This window comes from Moschus berezovskii, chromosome 12, assembly GCF_049115385.1.
Source record: "Moschus berezovskii isolate FMDL1 chromosome 12, NW_MosBer_1.0, whole genome shotgun sequence".
Taxonomy (NCBI): Eukaryota; Metazoa; Chordata; class Mammalia; order Artiodactyla; family Moschidae; genus Moschus; species Moschus berezovskii.
In genome coordinates this window covers 64,520,001-64,536,414 of record NC_142471.1, presented here as the reverse complement: position 1 = coordinate 64,536,414, position 16,414 = coordinate 64,520,001, and the positions used below count along the sequence as shown (strand labels likewise).

General features: G+C 51.0%; 1 protein-coding gene across 3 annotated transcripts in view; it reads right to left on the bottom strand.

Annotated features, from left to right (window-relative positions):
* Positions 1–16,414, bottom strand: part of UBTD1 (ubiquitin domain containing 1) — a 51,809-nt gene that overhangs the window by 24,923 nt on the left and 10,472 nt on the right. Inside the window, exon 2 of one of the 3 annotated variants that reach the window (XM_088842233.1) lies at positions 6,807–6,884. The exons of the other annotated variants lie outside the window; for them this stretch is intronic. The gene's annotated coding sequence lies outside the window, so the exon portion shown is untranslated. The remainder of the gene's footprint in view (positions 1–6,806; positions 6,885–16,414) is intronic. 3 annotated transcript variants of the gene reach the window in all.

Below are 16,414 nucleotides of genomic sequence, written 5' to 3'. Positions count from 1 at the left end.
GGTTTCCAAGTCTGCATGCCTTCTCTCTTGGATTTCACTCTTGAAGATTCCCCTCCTCCTCCCCTCCCTCTCCTTCAGCTGAAACTGAACCCTCCTGTGCCTGGCTCCAACAGCACCCCTTCTGAGAAGCCCCCCTCACTCCCCAAGCCAGCCCGGATCCCAACACTTCACTTCCATCTAGTCCACAAGACTGCGAGCAGATGGAGGCCACGCATAGTCCTTTACCTTCGTATCTGCAGCGCCTCGCGCACAAGAACAAGAGCACCTCTGTATTGGCACTTACAGACTGGCCTCCACACTTGCCCTCTCCAGATGATACCAAGTTGCTAAAAGGCAGGAATTGCCTTACTCAGCTTCTGGTTCACCCAGTTTGTGCTGCACTGAGTCTGGTGCACAGATGTTTGCCAAGGAGAGAGGCGTGTGTGCAAGTTATCAAAGAGATCTGGCGTATTACAGGCAGGGAAAGTTCTTCCTATTCTGTTCCGTTCCGTCGCTCAGTTGTGTCCGACTCTTTGCAACCCCATGGACTGTAGCCTACCAGGCTTCTCCGTCCATGGGATTCTCCAGGCAAGAATACTGGAGTGGGTTATCGTTTCCTTCTCCAGGGGATCTTCCCGACCCAGGGATGGAACCTGGGTCTCCCGCATTGGAGGCAGACGTTTTAACCTCTGAACCACCAGGGAAGCCGCACATGCAAATGAAAATACTCTCCATTGTCTGTGGTGAGACTGGCAGCCGTCTACCCAAATCCATTCTCCCTTCCTTCTTGGCAAGGGGCAATCCAGCTGGACTACATTTCCCAGCCTCCCTTGCAGTCAGGGTGGCCATGGAACGTGAGCTGTAGGGATGTGAGCTCTAGAGGACCTGGGTCTAAGGGCAGCAGGTTTGCCTCCTCCACCTCCTCTTTTCCCTTGCCCTGGCTAGAATCCAAGCTTCAACCACGTGGACAATGATGCCCTGTGATAAAGCAACACCTCTAAAGGAACTGGATCCCAGAATGACACAAGCAGCAGAGGCGCCCTCTCATGTGGTCTGTTCACATCAAGGAGAATCAGGGCCACTATAAGAGACACAAAAATAAACTTCACTCTTCAAGCCTTTGCATCATTAGGCCACTTTCATACAGCAGGGGAGTGCTACATGAATAAACACACTTGCCTTCACAGGGTGAGCCAAGCACCGGTGGGACCTAAGTCTTCATCATCGTCTATACCTTTCTCAGTTCCTGCTGGGAAAGGGTGAGTCCTGACCCCCCAGCCCAGCCCCTAAGATCAAAGAGTGTCGGGGAGGAGGTGAGGTGAAAAGGGTGTACAAGTCAAAGCAAATGCTCCATAAGGAAATCATATGGAGGCACGAACAGGGGTGATGAACACTGTGGTGAAAGCAGAGAAACGCAGCCTCAAAGGCAATGGAGGCGACAAGAAAAACAAATCTGATGGTCTGAAGCCCCGACTCTCCCTGGAGAAAGCGCTGAGGGATGCAAAACCACACACCACACGCACACCAACATTTATTCCAGCCCCTTGATGGTCTCCTCACACGCGCCCTGCGGGCTGTCATGGGGCAGAAGGTGGGGAGAACAAGAGAAATGGGGAAGAAGGTGGCATAACCTCCCCAATACCACTTCCCACACAGTGCCACCAGGAAGCTGGTCTCTGTCAGCCTGGGGAGCCTGCCGAGATCAAAGGTCCTGCCAGAATGCAGGGTCTGTTACCCCCAGCACCACCGTGCCTCAGTCCACTTCTGGATGCTCTCAACTGTGAACCTGGAGCCCACCAAGTCACACCCACACAGAAGGCCCAAGGACAGAGGACAGCCGCTGCCTTCCTCCAGCCCACAGGAGCCTCAGACATCTGCCCAATCATCCCAGGTCTACCCAGCTCAGTGGGTCCCTGCCTGACAGCCAGAGCCCACCTTCTCCAACCACCATGATGATTCATGTTCATGCCAGGTGCTGGGCTCAGTGCTGGTAGGGAACAGTGAAGACAGAGGCCCTGAGGAGAGGCAGCACAGACCAGGCGAAGGAAGGAGCTTGGGCTCTGGAGTCAGCAGAAGGGGATTCGCACTCTGACCCCACTCATGAATTGGCTGTGTGACCCTCAGCAAGCTTGAGTTCTCTAATCTATAAAACAGAGATAAAGGTGCCACTTCACAGGCCCACTGGAAAGAGAAGCTCACTCTGTTCCTGACATGTGAAGGTACTCCACAAATGACTAGTTTCCTTCTATTGCTCTTTGAGTCCTCCTGCTGACCTGCCACAACACATCAGATTCCGACCACTTGCCCTGTCCTTCAGAATTATGGCACTGTCGTGAAATGTCCCTGTGGAATAAGATGTCACCCGCAGAGCAATTAAATGCTCCAGGTAGGCTGGCAGCCAGGCATCCAGACTCTCTGGTAGAGGCTCACCATTAAAGCTCCCAGGTCCAGGAGTTGCTCTGAAGTGGCAGGTATGGCTGCCGAGCCCTCAAGGGGAAGAAGTTATAAAGAAATATGATGTGTCAAGGACACTATATCTTAAGCTCAGGAATCTCCAGGTAGACAGAAAAGAAGACGCTAAAGAGCTGGAAAGCAGAACAGCTCAAGGCTGCCTTACAAGAAGAGAAAAAGGAGAAAAGCAGGAAGAAAAAGGAGGCAGGGAGGTGAAAGACCTCTAAAGGAGAAACAGGAGGGAGTTACCAGGGTGGCCCCAGCCTCTCACACAGCAGCTCTTCTCTGAGACACTTAGCCATCACACCTGGCCCGCCGCCAGATCCCTCCTCCCACTGCTATGTCCTGTTCCTGGTACCACGTGGCTCCGACGTGTCCATCCCCACACTCACCCCACCAGCCAGGTGCACTCGCAAGAAAGAAGCTAAAAGCTTTGTCCGTGCTGTTTGGAAAGGGCTTTCTGAATCTTGCTCATAAAACACGCCAGAGATCAGGGAGGAGGCAGACTGTGGCTGAGCGGCAAAGGAGAAGACTGAGCATCTTAGGGATTGTGTCTCTTGCCTGGTTACATGTGTGGAATGATCTGGGCAAGGCCCATGCCTTACCTTTGATCCTCACCATGTTGTAAGACAGGTCACCAATGCTCACCCCGGACTCCCATCCCAGGAGTGGTAACAGGAAAACTTCACCAAAGGGAAGCAGACTTGCTCGTGCAGAACCAGTGGGTGGGAGACACAAAGGAGGCCCACCCAGGATCACCCAAGCTCACTGAGCACAGACGTTTCCCACTCCCACCAAGGCCATGGTGAGGGGCAACAAGGCAGTACACAGGGACATGCTCTGCAGAGGGCCTCACCCATGTGAAGGACTTCCCCGCTTTAGAGTCACCCAAACTTAGCCCTGTTGAAGGGAAGCCTGGCTGAGATGCTGAGTGAAGCAACTCCCCGCTGGACGGGTAGCTAGATAATATCACCTTTAGTGCTTTCCCAACTCTAATTTCTGGCCGTAATCTAAAATCCGGCTCTGGAGTTGAAAAGGCAATCTCATCCATGCCTTGAAATTCCAATTGGTTGGCCCCTGTTCCTGCAGCCTCCTGGAGTTCACAAAAGGGCTCCCGGAGATATCAACTCACTCGATGACGTGTGGCAGGGGCTTGAGAGCCACACCACACCCTTCTGCAGCCTAGGATTAGCCACATGGCCACCAGGCAAAGCTAGAGTCAAAGGACAATCAGTGCATCCATGTAAACATCAGCAGCCCCAAGGAGCCCAGAACACCTGACCAATCTGCCTTGCCCTGCAGCCTAAATAAGTGCCAGGGTCCAGAGACCTGGCCAGGTGGTTGGACCCCATTCCAAAGGGGTCAGGTACACACTACTCAGCTCTTGTTGGAAGAAACCAGAACTCAGTCCTGTAACTGGGGCTTCATGGAGAAGAGAGACCAGAACAGAGTCCAGGCTGGGACTCAGGAAGTCTGGGTACTGCTGCTCATGTTGGCTGCAGGTGGCCCTCACTGCTCAGCTCAGAAAAAGGCCCTACCAGTCTAGGGCAGGAGAGCTTCAGCTTTTGTGGAACCAGATCCCAGTGGAACTGGAGACCCTAGAAGGTCTTTTGCAGTAGAAGCTCGGCTCTCAGAAGGCAGTCCAGTCTAATTTCAGGCTGTTTTCCTTTAGCAAGAGAAATCACCTTATGGGGAACAGAAAATTACCTTCCTGGAACTCCTACCCACAAGTGCCGGCTCCAGTTTCTGAAACCACATGACAGAATCTCTAGGCAGCACTGTGTGGTGGTTAAAATCTCTCAGCAACTATGCAGAGTCAGAGACCCATCCCAACTCCCAGAGAGATAATCTTGGGTGGGTCATTTAATCTAAGCCCCAGGTCTCTCCCTTACCAAATACAGATACTAATATTCTTCTCTTTGGATTACTGTGAAGATTAAATAAGATTATATATATACATGAAGCCCCTAGCACAGTAGCCAGCACATTGGAAGGGCTCAGCAAAAGGTAATAATATCACTTGACAACAGTTCTTAGAGGATTTAAAGACCACCCTCCTGATCTCCTTATGCCTTTTTGTTTTTTTGCTAAGCACTCCCAGTTCCCCAAGGCATGATTTCAAGTTCCTCAAATATTCCTTAGTTGTTCTGTCACTAGGAAGCTGGCACAATGGCCAGGCCTTGGGCAAAGAGACAGAAAACCTGGGTTTGAATTTGGACAGTCTTCCTGGAGAGACATTGAATCTCCAAATGAATCTCTAAGCCAGACTGAGAACCTACATGAGCCAGGTATCAACATTCAGCATTTCATATAATCTCTCCCTCCAAGAGCTTAGAGTTTAGCCCCTCCATAAATTAATGGTCCATGGCATCAATGCTGAGGGCTTCCCAGGTGGAGCAGTGGTAAAGGATCCACCTGCCAATGCAGGAGATGCAGGAGACCTGGGTTCAATCCCGGGGTGGGGGAAAATACCCTGGAGAAGAAAATGGCCAGAGGAGCTGGAGGGCTACAATCCATGGGGTTGCAAAGAGTCGAACACAACTGAGCATGCACACGCAGGCACACACGTGCATTAATGCACCTAGGACTGACTCAAGCACTCCCTGCCACCTTCCCCAAGGCAAGCAGAGCCTTCCATGCAGCAGAGCCTCCTTGCACCAGCCATCATTCACATTTGAGTCCATTATCCCTATGTGTGGAATGAAAGGTGGTGTGTCCCAGGTAAGACAAGAAAATGGTCAAAGGTTCATGACATTCCAAACTGACACGATTAGCAAAGAACTAGGCACAAAGCATGCACTTGGCCTGGGGGTGGCTGAATGGACCTGGCAGGGACAGGCCCCAGGCTTTGGTCTCTGTCCTGGCTTCCCCATAACACCCTCCTAATGGGTCCTTCCCTCTTCCTAGGACCCTGTGGAAGGGATATCTGTTTTGGGAAGAAGGTCAGAGCAGACACTCACTAACTACGGCCCCATGGAAGCCAGACTTCAAGGGCTTGTTGGACAGCCTCACAGCTCTGGACAAAGGCCCCAACACAGCCTCTCTCCTTCCTCCTTGAAAGGGAAAATACCTCCTTATGCGGGGAGAAAAGCTGAGGTGGTGACTTGCTTCTTCTGATGCTTCTTCTCCTTCTTGGAAGGCATCAAGCCCTTTGCTGTCTAAAGGTCTTCACCTGCACAGTTCCTTCTATCTGGCTTGGGTAACCCTCCCCACCCTCACCCCACTTTGGGTTGTATCAGCACATAAGGGCCAGGACCGGGGGCCAGCAGCAGCTGAAACCTAGTTTAAGTTCAGGCATCAGCAGTGGGCTCTAGCAGGAAGGCTAGGGACAGAACAGGCATCTTTTTCTCATTCATCCACATCCAAAAGGTGTCTCACAGGTCAGCAAGTAGCCCTGGCCGGGAGTAGGGCCCCATGAGACAAATACGGCTCCCTCAGTCTCAGCCTTCAGGAATCAGCTTAGGTATCTCCGTCAAGGAAGTGATTTTGACCCTCCACCCCCAAATAATCCACTCCCCTACCCCATGATTCTCTCCCAGCACCCTCTTCTCTCCTTGTAGTATCCACTTGGATGATTTGGGTATAAACTATCTCTCCACTTCTCTGTGGGTTCTATGAGGGCAGGACCATACCTGTTTTGTTCAGTTGCATATCCAGGACCAAGCAGGGGCCAGGCACACACAAACAGTGAACACCTTAGCTTTACAAAGGTATACGCTTCAGATTAGCTTTGAATTCCAGGATGGGCTTCTATCCTAGATATCACCTTTATTTGGCACATGACAAAGCCATCAGGTAGGCCACCCAGAGCCCCAAGAGAATTTGGTCCAGCTGAGACAAAGCAGGCAAGATGCCCTTACACAGTGTAAGGCATCCGCAGGCCCCTCCGGAAAATACCTGTAGGGCCATAGGATAATAGAGTCTCCTACTTGGAAACCATGTTTCCCAGTCTTTTTAAGCACACACCTCTTTTGATAAATAGACTTCACACACACACACACACACACACACACACAACTGTATCATGCCCCACTTGGGAATTACTATAACATCAGACAAGACTTTTTTGCCAAACTCTACCTTTGATAGTTTACATTTTAGAAATGACAGATTTTTCCAAACCTAAGACGTGATTATGACACTGAAGACACTCTTTCAAACTTCCTATACGTCCCAGTCCCCAGAGATTTATTTCCATCCCTCTCCCATTGACATTCAACACTCACAGATAAGAAAAGAACACAGAGGGCTGACCACAGAGAGCAGACGTATTCCAAGTCAATACAGAATGTGTGGAAGAGGCAACCTCTGGGGCATATTTCCAGCACACTCAGAACAGAATGGCAACGTGACTCAGTGGGAGGGGGACCAGATACCTGTGAAGAGATCAGTCTACGACTTCAAGTTCTGGAGCTCCTTTGTCAGGGTAACGTCAATAGGAGGCACTTTCCCATCTGTAAAATGGAACGTTGGTACAGGAGGAGTCCACAGCAAAGAGGAATGCTATGACCCCTGCCATCTGAAGGTCTCTGATTGTTTGGGGTACAGAGAAAAGAGAAGAAAGAAAGCACAGCTCTGAGAAGGACACCAGGAGGGTTCCTTATCTGGGCAGTTATTAGTTCCAACGGGCAACTGGTAGAAAGGTGAACTTGAAGTTTTTGTGGGCTGAGGGGATGATGGCCCTGTGGCAACTTTTCTTCCTCCGGGGGAGGCAGATACATCACCGCAGTTAGGAGAGGGCCATGGGAGTCAGACCCACACGAGTTCCAGTCTCATTCTGCCACTGACTCCCAGGTAATGTCAGACAATTGACGTAACCTCTGAAGCCTCAGTCCCCCTCAACAGTGAGAGGATGCCAGTAAAACCTATATCGCTAGGTTGTTATAAAGATTAACTGTAAATAATGCATGTAAAATATTTAGCACAGCATCTGGAAAATAATAAGTGAACATGCAAAGGATTAATATAAGCATTAGCCTTATTATTTTTGTTACTATTACTGTTTTCCCGGTAGGCTTGCAGGAAGGGAGCTGCAAGGGCAGCCCAGAGGCACCGGGCAACCCTCTTATTCTCATTTTCTATTTATTGTAACAGATGACATGACCTCTGTGGTCAAGGACAAGAACAGCTGGGTAAGCCAGCGAAATGCACAGCTGCTGCGACTGAGGAAAAGTAATACTCCTAGGGGCCGGGGCTTGGAAAGGAGTTGGCAGCAGGGAGCAGAGGCTCCATGGGAGGGAAACAGAGAGAAACGGCCAAAGGGGCTGGAGGGGGAAGAAGAGAAAGCACCGGGGAAGACCCAAACCAAAGCCAGGTGGGCACAGGAAACCAGCCTTCCCAGAGACAGAACGCTGCAGGTGAACCGGCAGAAAGTCAGGAGGCACAGGACGTGGGCAGTCAGGGAAAACCAGGCCACATCCTGAGGAAGGGGCGGCAGAGAGGACGGAGTAGGCTCCCAGGCTGCTGGACGCTACAACGTGGAGCCAGGTGGGGACAGGATGGGAAGGAGGGCCACACACTCGGCTCTCCCTGACCCTGGGTCCCCTCCTCATGTCTCTGCTCCCCCAACTCTGCAGGTCCCAGGGTTTCACCAGAACTCCTGCCCCTGACACCATCTACTGTCCCCACCTGGGTCCCCTTCCCGAGGCCGGTGGCAAAACAGGATGCGGGTTTCATCATTTCCCCCTTTCCTGGGAACTTTGACACAAGGGCTCCATGGTTTTCTGTGTGGGGAACAGGCCAAGGAGGCCCACACGGGGGAAAAAGCACCTTCCAGTTTCACTCTGAAATGCAGATGGGTAAGCCAGCGCACACCTGCCTCTTCAGCATCTCCTGGAGGGCCAGCTCAACCTCAGTCCTGCCCACCAGGCTCCACATACCCAGCACCCATCAGGCGAACGCTTGTCGTCAATGAGGGGGACTGATCTTACACCTATGTGGCCCTCTGGGTACCCCCAGGCTCAGGTTCCAGAAGGGTGCTGATCTCAACGTGACCCCAGGTGATAGGGCATCAGCAGCGAGGTCAGCCGAGAGTCAGGGGTGGCCTCGGGAAGGAAGGCTCCCTGACCCGGCAGAGGGGTCAGCATGCAGGCAGGCATACTAGCAGCCACGGTAACAAGGCTGCCTGCAGCTGCACAAGCTTTTCCTGTGACAAAGCATTGTCCTGTATGTGACCTTTGACCCTCCCCACATGGCTCTCAGAGGACTGGGCAGATACTGTTTCCATTTTGAAGATGAAGAAGCCAAGTGACTCGGGCAGGATCACAGTTTCTGAGAAGCAGAGCTGGCGGGCCCAGGACCCAATCTCCAGAAGTCTCCTTTCTTTCGCCTGGGACTTACTTCCCTTTCTGCATTGGCTCAGTTCTCCCAACTTAAAACAACAAGCGCTATAGCAGCCCTCTGCACTGCAAGGCTGACAGTCTCTCTCTCCTTTGACAAACTTCCCCAAGTCCCTGGTGTCGCCAGGCCCTCCCTGATGCTCCCATCCCTGTCTCCCACACCTCTGGCCCTAATTCTCCTTTGATCAACCTGTCACCCAATCTTGTGGATTCCTTCTTCAAAGGGGCTTCTACTCCCAAGATATCAGGGCAGACATTTCCCCTCCTACCCCAATCCAGCCTAACTGGCTTCGGCCTTGCCCCAGCTCTCCTTCTCAGCCTTTGAGTCCAGAGTACCCTTTCCAGTCCCTGGCATCCACCTGGCCACATGTTCCCAGTGGCTCCCCATCACCTCCACACCCCTGGCCCACAGCTTGGCTTGCAAGGTGCCTTTCAGGCCTTGCCTCTTATTGCCCCCTCCCTGAAACACACACCTGCCTCCAGCCCTTCCCGGCACCCCTGCTTCAGCTCAGGCTGGTCCCCCTTCCCAAGCCCCCTTCTCTCTCCCATCTTCAGGGGTCCCCTCACCTGTGTCCACAAGCACTCCCTTGACTGCAGGAGAGATGAAGAGACCCTTTCTTAGCACCTGCCCTGCCCAGAGTCCTGAAAGATGCAGCCACACAGCCTGCAGAATCAGGTCTCCCAGCTGCTGATGCCTGTACCTGGGTGGTCCCTGCACCCAGAAAACTGGCTGCCAGACTTGGCACTGGTGTGCTCGGTTGTGGAACAGCCGACAAGAGAAAGCTGAGTCTACAGGGAGGGAGCCAGGAGCAGATGCTCAGACACAAGTCGAGAGGTCACCAGCCACTCAAAGACAGAGCCACCTCCATCCCTGACTACTCTCCAGGCCCGGCTCCCACAAGGCCAGCTGCTTCACTGTAATCCTGCCAACAAACCCTTTGCCCCTACGCTGACGAGGAGGGGCCCCAGCTCTGTGGGGACCACCACTGACACCAGCCTGGGAGCCCCACCACCTTCATCAGACAGCCCCAACTGGAGGAGCTGTGTACAACATCCCCTGCCAAGGGTCACCTCTTTTCTTGTCTCCCTGTGTGGCGAGTAGGTGTTCCATGTACACCTGTTCCCGCCCTGGGCCTGGAGCTCCTGGCTGAGGGCTTGGGAGTTGTCTGTGTGGCTCACCAGCGCCCCTCTGCCAGAGCTGCTTCCAATTGGCACAGGGTCAGAAGTGGCCCCACTAGATGGGTTTTGCTGCATGTGAGCCCACCTCCCGGCTGGAGCTGAGTGGACCAAGCTGGGACAATTAGACCCGCTTCCCTGTGAGTCTGGAATGGGGCTGGGCGGGCTGAGCCCCTCTGAGTGTGGCTGGAGCTGTAGTAGGAACATCTGTGGCCATGTGGGCTGAGGAAGGAGAAAGCCGGGCTGCAGAGGTGAGGAGGAAGCCCAAGGGGCAGCAGAGTTGAGAGGAGGAGGGAGAATCTAACAAGGTTTTTCCAATCTCTGCTGAAGGCCAGGTAGCAACTGTGCTGTGGACTCCTGCTCACCCCGGAGACCCTGTAATTAATCACCTCTTGTGCTAAAGTTAGATTCAGCTGGTTACAGATTTCTGTTACTTGAAATCAAGGGGTCCTAATAAAGCTGGAATCTCCTCTAAGCTTCTCTAGGAATACAAAGCAGGTGCTTGACAAACAAACTTGCTCAATGAAGAAAATTGGCCCCAGATCCTGGTTTTCTGATTTTTGCCAGAGGCGCCACCATGCTCTACAAATACTCCACATATCAAATATGTAACTCGGCCCCAGGCAACTTGAGTTAAATGCATTTTCCTTGCCTGAAGTGCATTATATCCTCACCTTCATCTCATCTTTGGGACAAACCAGCATTCAAAGGAAAGGCAAGCAGGAGCAGGCCAGAGAAAAACAGCCTGTGAGAGTGTGCGCCAGCACGTCCAACTGATCTGCAAACTGTGTTCCCCTGGGGGGCAGCCCCCACTACAGAAACCTCTGCCCCGAGATTTCTGTAGCTGTGCCATTCCTGCCCCTGCGAAGATGACCATCAAGGACTCCAAGAGGTCACAAAGTTTCCACCCCTACTGATGGGTCATTGATGCCACAGGCCATCGTAAAGACAGACCCTTGAATTCTAAGGCTGGAAGAAACCTCACAGGGTCACTTCACCTAGTGGTTTTCAAACTGCACCTGCAGGACCCTGAGACTCCAATGGAGCCTCTTGGGGCTCCAGTCTCCCCAGCCTCTACCAGTGCACTGCCCGTGTAGTTGTATGCATCAGGCTACCTTGCGAGCGTGCATCTGAAAGGGTTCCAGGGGCTGAACACAACAGTGCAGAACTCCTGTTTCAGATCAACTCGTCTATCGTTCGGATGAAGTGCCAGAGACTCAAAGGCATAAGACCACACAGGTGCCAAGTGGCTGAGCTGGCAGAGAACCCTGGGCTCGGACCCTCCCTGCTGCCCCTTCCCCTAGGCAACTCCTTTAAAGGTTCTCTTGGGCCTGGGCGGAGCCAGAACCCCAGTCCTGTGTAAGTGAGCACCGGCTGGGGAACACAGAGCCAGAGAACTGAAGACACAAGGCAGAGTCCAGTAGGTGGGCGCTGAGCCCCAGGTGACCCTGCCTGTCGGCGGAAGGGTAATGCTAAACAGCCCGAACAATACGGAGTTGTCCTGATGCTGGTCCTCCGCTATATTTAGTTTCTCCCCTGAAATGACCTCAGGCAGCAGCAAAGCTTTGTGGTGTGGCAGAATCGGCCGTGTGTCCCCAGCTCCAGGGGAGGAGAACTCTGCTGGAGACACTGGACAGTAAATAGGAAAGAGAATCTGTGGGATGCGGGAGTGGGGGTGGGAGCGGGAGCAAGCTGTTGACACAACTAGAGACAAATTCTTTGCTTTGACCCCCTGGGCGGTAGCAGTGAGGAGTAAACCTGCTACTCTTGTGCAGTGGGTGGTGAAATTTGAGACCCAGGTCCAGGGGTGGAGGAGTCCCTGCTTCGTCACAGGCTCTGGTCCCATCTGCTCGCTGGAGTTGGGTGAATCTTCCTGAACCACTTCATTCATTGCACCCCTGTGGAAGGAACCAGCAGAGGTTCTCTCTGACCTAAACTCCCCATCTACTATTTGAGACCTTCCCCTGACCTTGGTGTACACAAGCCCATTTGATTCTATCGCCTGAAAAACAAAAAGAAAAGGCTAGAAAGATAAACACCAAACAGGAATGGGGATTCTCTGGGTGGTGGGAATATGAAGGAGATGTTCTTCTTTGGACTTTCTGATATTGTCCACATTTATTACCTAACCACATCTTACTTTTACAATAAAGAAAACTGTATCGCTTGCTTCTCTCTAACCTGAACCCCTTACTCAGATCACTAACCCTTCAGTAATCTCTCCTCACTTACCCTTAATATCTGCCCTATCCAACCTCAACTCTTTCTAAAGTGTCTACATATCACCTTTGTCTCTGCTTGTCTGCACTGCATGATTTAGCCCTTGTCTATGCATTATCTTGCCTGAAACTGTATCACACCTCATTTGTCTTTGCTCCATTCCCCAGACTGTAAGCCATCATGGGCGATGAGACATATAACACGTGTACATAGGAATGAGGCAGTATGTACAGAACGGATTTAGAGACATTCAGATATGACTGAGCACACAGCTACAGAAAAGACATAGGAAATAAGAGTCAGGTTGTCTGGGTCAGGGACTAGCTCCACCACTTCTGACTGTGGCAGGACAGGCCACAGATCAGTGGCTTGACCTTTCTGAACCAGTTCCTCCAGCTGAATTCCCTATTAATGCCAATTCTCTTCTAAAAGGTAAAGGGTGGATCCTGAGCAAGCCTGGCTACCCCACAGCTTTTGGATCATTTCACCTCTAAAACACAGGCCCCAGACCCAGACTACAAAAGAGGTCCCCATCAATACATATCCAAACCAGTATCAGGTGATGAGCCAGACACCAGGGGAGAAGAGTTCGCAGGCCGAAGTCTCTCATAGAATATTTCCCCTGGGCCTCGGCCCCTGAACGTCCAAGGAGTGGGGCTGTCAAAGCAGCAGACTGAGCATCTCTGTCCAGCGCTTCAGAAAAACATGCTTGAGGGCTAACAATGGATTAGACATCCAGGCCCTGGATCTTCCATGGGACATATGTCAAAGCAGGGAAGAGCTAGGCTTCAGAGAGGAGAGGTCGACTGCAGATTAAAGGGTCCAATGCAGCTTTCCTTCTGCCTGTGGACTCTGAAGACTAGCCCATTCTGTTCCTCAGGAAGCAGTGCATACAGCATGTGGATGTTTCCCAAAAGTCATTTGGGGCCTTATAAAAAGCCATAATAGCAGCAGGTTTCCAGTGAAATAAGGCCTCCCTTCTCCATGTCCGCCAGCCTAGCACTGGGCCACAAACAGGAATATCACACGGGGCCAGAGCCAGATGACCTCTGGGCTCTAAGAACTTATATGAGAGGCCAGAAGGAAGAACAGCAAAGAGCAAACAAAGAAGTCAACCTGGGGTGTAAACACGGCCGTGCAGGGCATCATCAGCTCCTGGGGGCTGTCCCCTCTGCTCGCCCTGCCTCCTTGGTGTGCGTGGCATGAATCTGCCTGCCCAGGTATGCCCGTGGAAATGGGCTTGAATAAATAAAAACAGATCACAGGAGCTCAATATTATTCAGCCCATCACACTGTGAACTCCTAAAAGAAAGGAACTCTTCGCACTGCTTCCTGTGCAAACACCATGGACAAGGCAGATGGGGTGACTCTTTAGAGGCAGTTTCCCATAGCAGTTAAGATACAGGTCCCCAGGGTACAACTGCTAGGATTCAAATAGAAGCTGCTGCACTTTTGTGGAAAGGATGTTAACCTCCCTGAGCCTCAGCTTCCTCATCTGTAAAATGGAGGTAATTATGTCCCCCTCCCGGGTCTGATGGGGAAACTGAAGACAGTGAGGTCAAACCCATAGTAGGGTGCCTAACACACGTGGAGATTACCACGTACAGAAGACTGATTCTGGGGAGGGAGAATTCCTGGAGCTGCCGTGAGTGCTCATGAAAGGAAGTGCTCAGGCCATGCAACAGTCTATTTGGGGGGAACAGAGCACACTGGCTAAGTGAAAAAACCAATGCCATGTGCCATATCCCGTGGTATGGAGGCAGACACTGGTAGTATGGAGGGCAGGGAGACATGGAAGGAGGGAAAAACCCATGAAGGCTGTTGCAAAGTGCTCTTTCTGACATACTCAGGATACACAGTGCAAGAACTGGTAGAAGCGGACTATTTGAGAGTCATGGGTGGCAATGACGTCAGTAAACCAGCTATACCTGTTTAGGGCCTCATGAGCCCTCAGTTGAAACTGACGGTGAGGCAGGTGTCACATGGAAGGAAGGCAGGGCTGAGCACTGAAAACAGAAGTCTGGCATCTGAATCCTTTCATGTTTCACCATGTGACCCTGGGCATGACAGTTGATATCATGGAGCCACTCCCCTAATACGAGGACAGTGTCACTCCCAGCGAATTGCCAGGAGGATTGGAGATGTGTATGAAGCACCTCGTGCAGTGCCTGCTGCGCAGTTGGTGCCTGATAAATAGCAGGATACAGTAACTATAAAACAGCTTCTTTTGAAGCCAGTTGCAGGGGGTTGTGTATCAAATGTGGAAAAGTGGGCCTGCTGTGGATGTTTATCACCATTTTGGGAATTCACGGAGGAGGTGCCAGGCTCCAGGAAGTAAGGACCAGTGGACCCAGACAGGTTCTGCCAAGCTGAAGCTGGGTCACAGCACCTGAGGGCACTCCTGAGCCTTGACCCACCAGGCAACAAGTCTGTATCTGTTCCAGAGAGGCCAGAAAAGTAGCCACTGGTTATTGCTGGAATTAGCAAGAGTATGTTGGACGCTGCAAGAGATTTGTAACTTACAAGAGTTAAGTCCTCTGGTCTTTGCGAATGCTTCACATTTTTAAAAAATGAAGCTAGATTCAAGGCTGCCTCTATAATAATCACTCTTGTGCAACTTGCTTCCAATTTTGTTTTCCTGAATGAGTGAGTGGAGCTATAAGAATGGTAAATAGGCAGGGTACACAACAGAAGGTAGGTTTTGTATATGAACTTCACTGGCCATATATCTCAACTGGTGGAGGGAGAAGGCGGCTGGGGACAGATGGCTTAAACACAGTGCCAAGCATGGTGATATAATGAAAAAAATAACAACTACCATTAACTGAATATTTGAACATGTCCCAGCTACCACTCTGAGGGTTTTATGTGTTTTAACTCATTTGATCCTCATGACAGTCCTGTGGAATAGGTACTGTTATCTCCATTTGACAGATGAGAAAGGTGAGGCTCCCAAATCCAAAATAACTTGCCCAAGTTACACAGATAATGAGCTGGAGGAGTTAGGATAATAGAATGCAAATGGATACAAAATGAATAAAATATTTGGCACAACTGTCATAATTACCTGTTATCGAAAGAAAATTTCCATCTCATCAATCCCTTCTTTAAAAGATCTCATATTTTGCAAATCAAAAGAAATTCATGGGGACTTCCCTGGTGGTCCAGTGGCTAAGACTCCACATTCCCAATGCAGGGGACTGGGGTTCAATTCTTGGTCACGGAACTGGATCCCACATGCTTCAACTAAGACCCAGTACAGCCAAATAAATAGATATTTAAAAAATAGAAAAGAAATTCATGGTCAGCGTTTGCTATACACTCAGTGCAGAGGAAGGGCCAGAGGGTGCACCAGAATCAGACTTCCCATGTTGGGGTAGGGGAGACTACACTCTGCTCTTCCCAACACTCTGAGCTGAACAAGAGTCAGCAGAATACAAGCCCCCAAAGGAGCAATGAACTTGGCCTTGGTTACTGTCATTAATGACCCACTGCCATCATTGGCTAAGCATCTGCTATACATAAGCACAGTGGTGATCACTTCATACACATCATCACCTTTAATCCCTGACTACCTAAGCAGTCTACTCTTATCCCCATTTCACAGATGCAAAAAACGAGGCTCTGATCTCAGGCTTCCTCACCACGGTGAGAAAGCAGAGGAACCACTACCTCAAATGGCTTCTGCCTCTCTGCCACTTATTTGTCAACAACCTTGGACAGCTCTTAACATCCCAAGGCTCTGTATCCTCATCCATAAAGCTGGAAAAATGATTCCTACTCTGACTACCTAACAGAATGGTTGTGAAGATCAAATGAGACATAATATTTGAGAAAGCACTTTGAAAACGGCAAACTGCTGAACATAGCAACGGATCATTAGTCTTATTAATTACAAAGAGTAACACCTGATCCAGCAAGAGTAACACCTGATCCAGTCACTTTGCTAAAGTGACTCTCTGCTGCCTCTTTTCCCTTGGGAATTTGGGGATAATTCAGAGCCTGCAGAGCCGGGGCACTCTTTTCTTCAAGTCCCTGGCATCTGGGTGCTGGGAAGTAGAGGTTCCTTCTGGGAGGAGAGGGAGGAAACAATGTTGTTTGCATTCTGCTAATGTTTTTCTCCAGGAACACTACAATGGTTGAGGTTCTACTGCTTCCACCGTCAAAAACATTCAACGCGCACTTACTAGGCACCTACTGTGTGCCAAGTACTAGATCCGATGGATGCATGGGACCCCTAGATGTAGTCT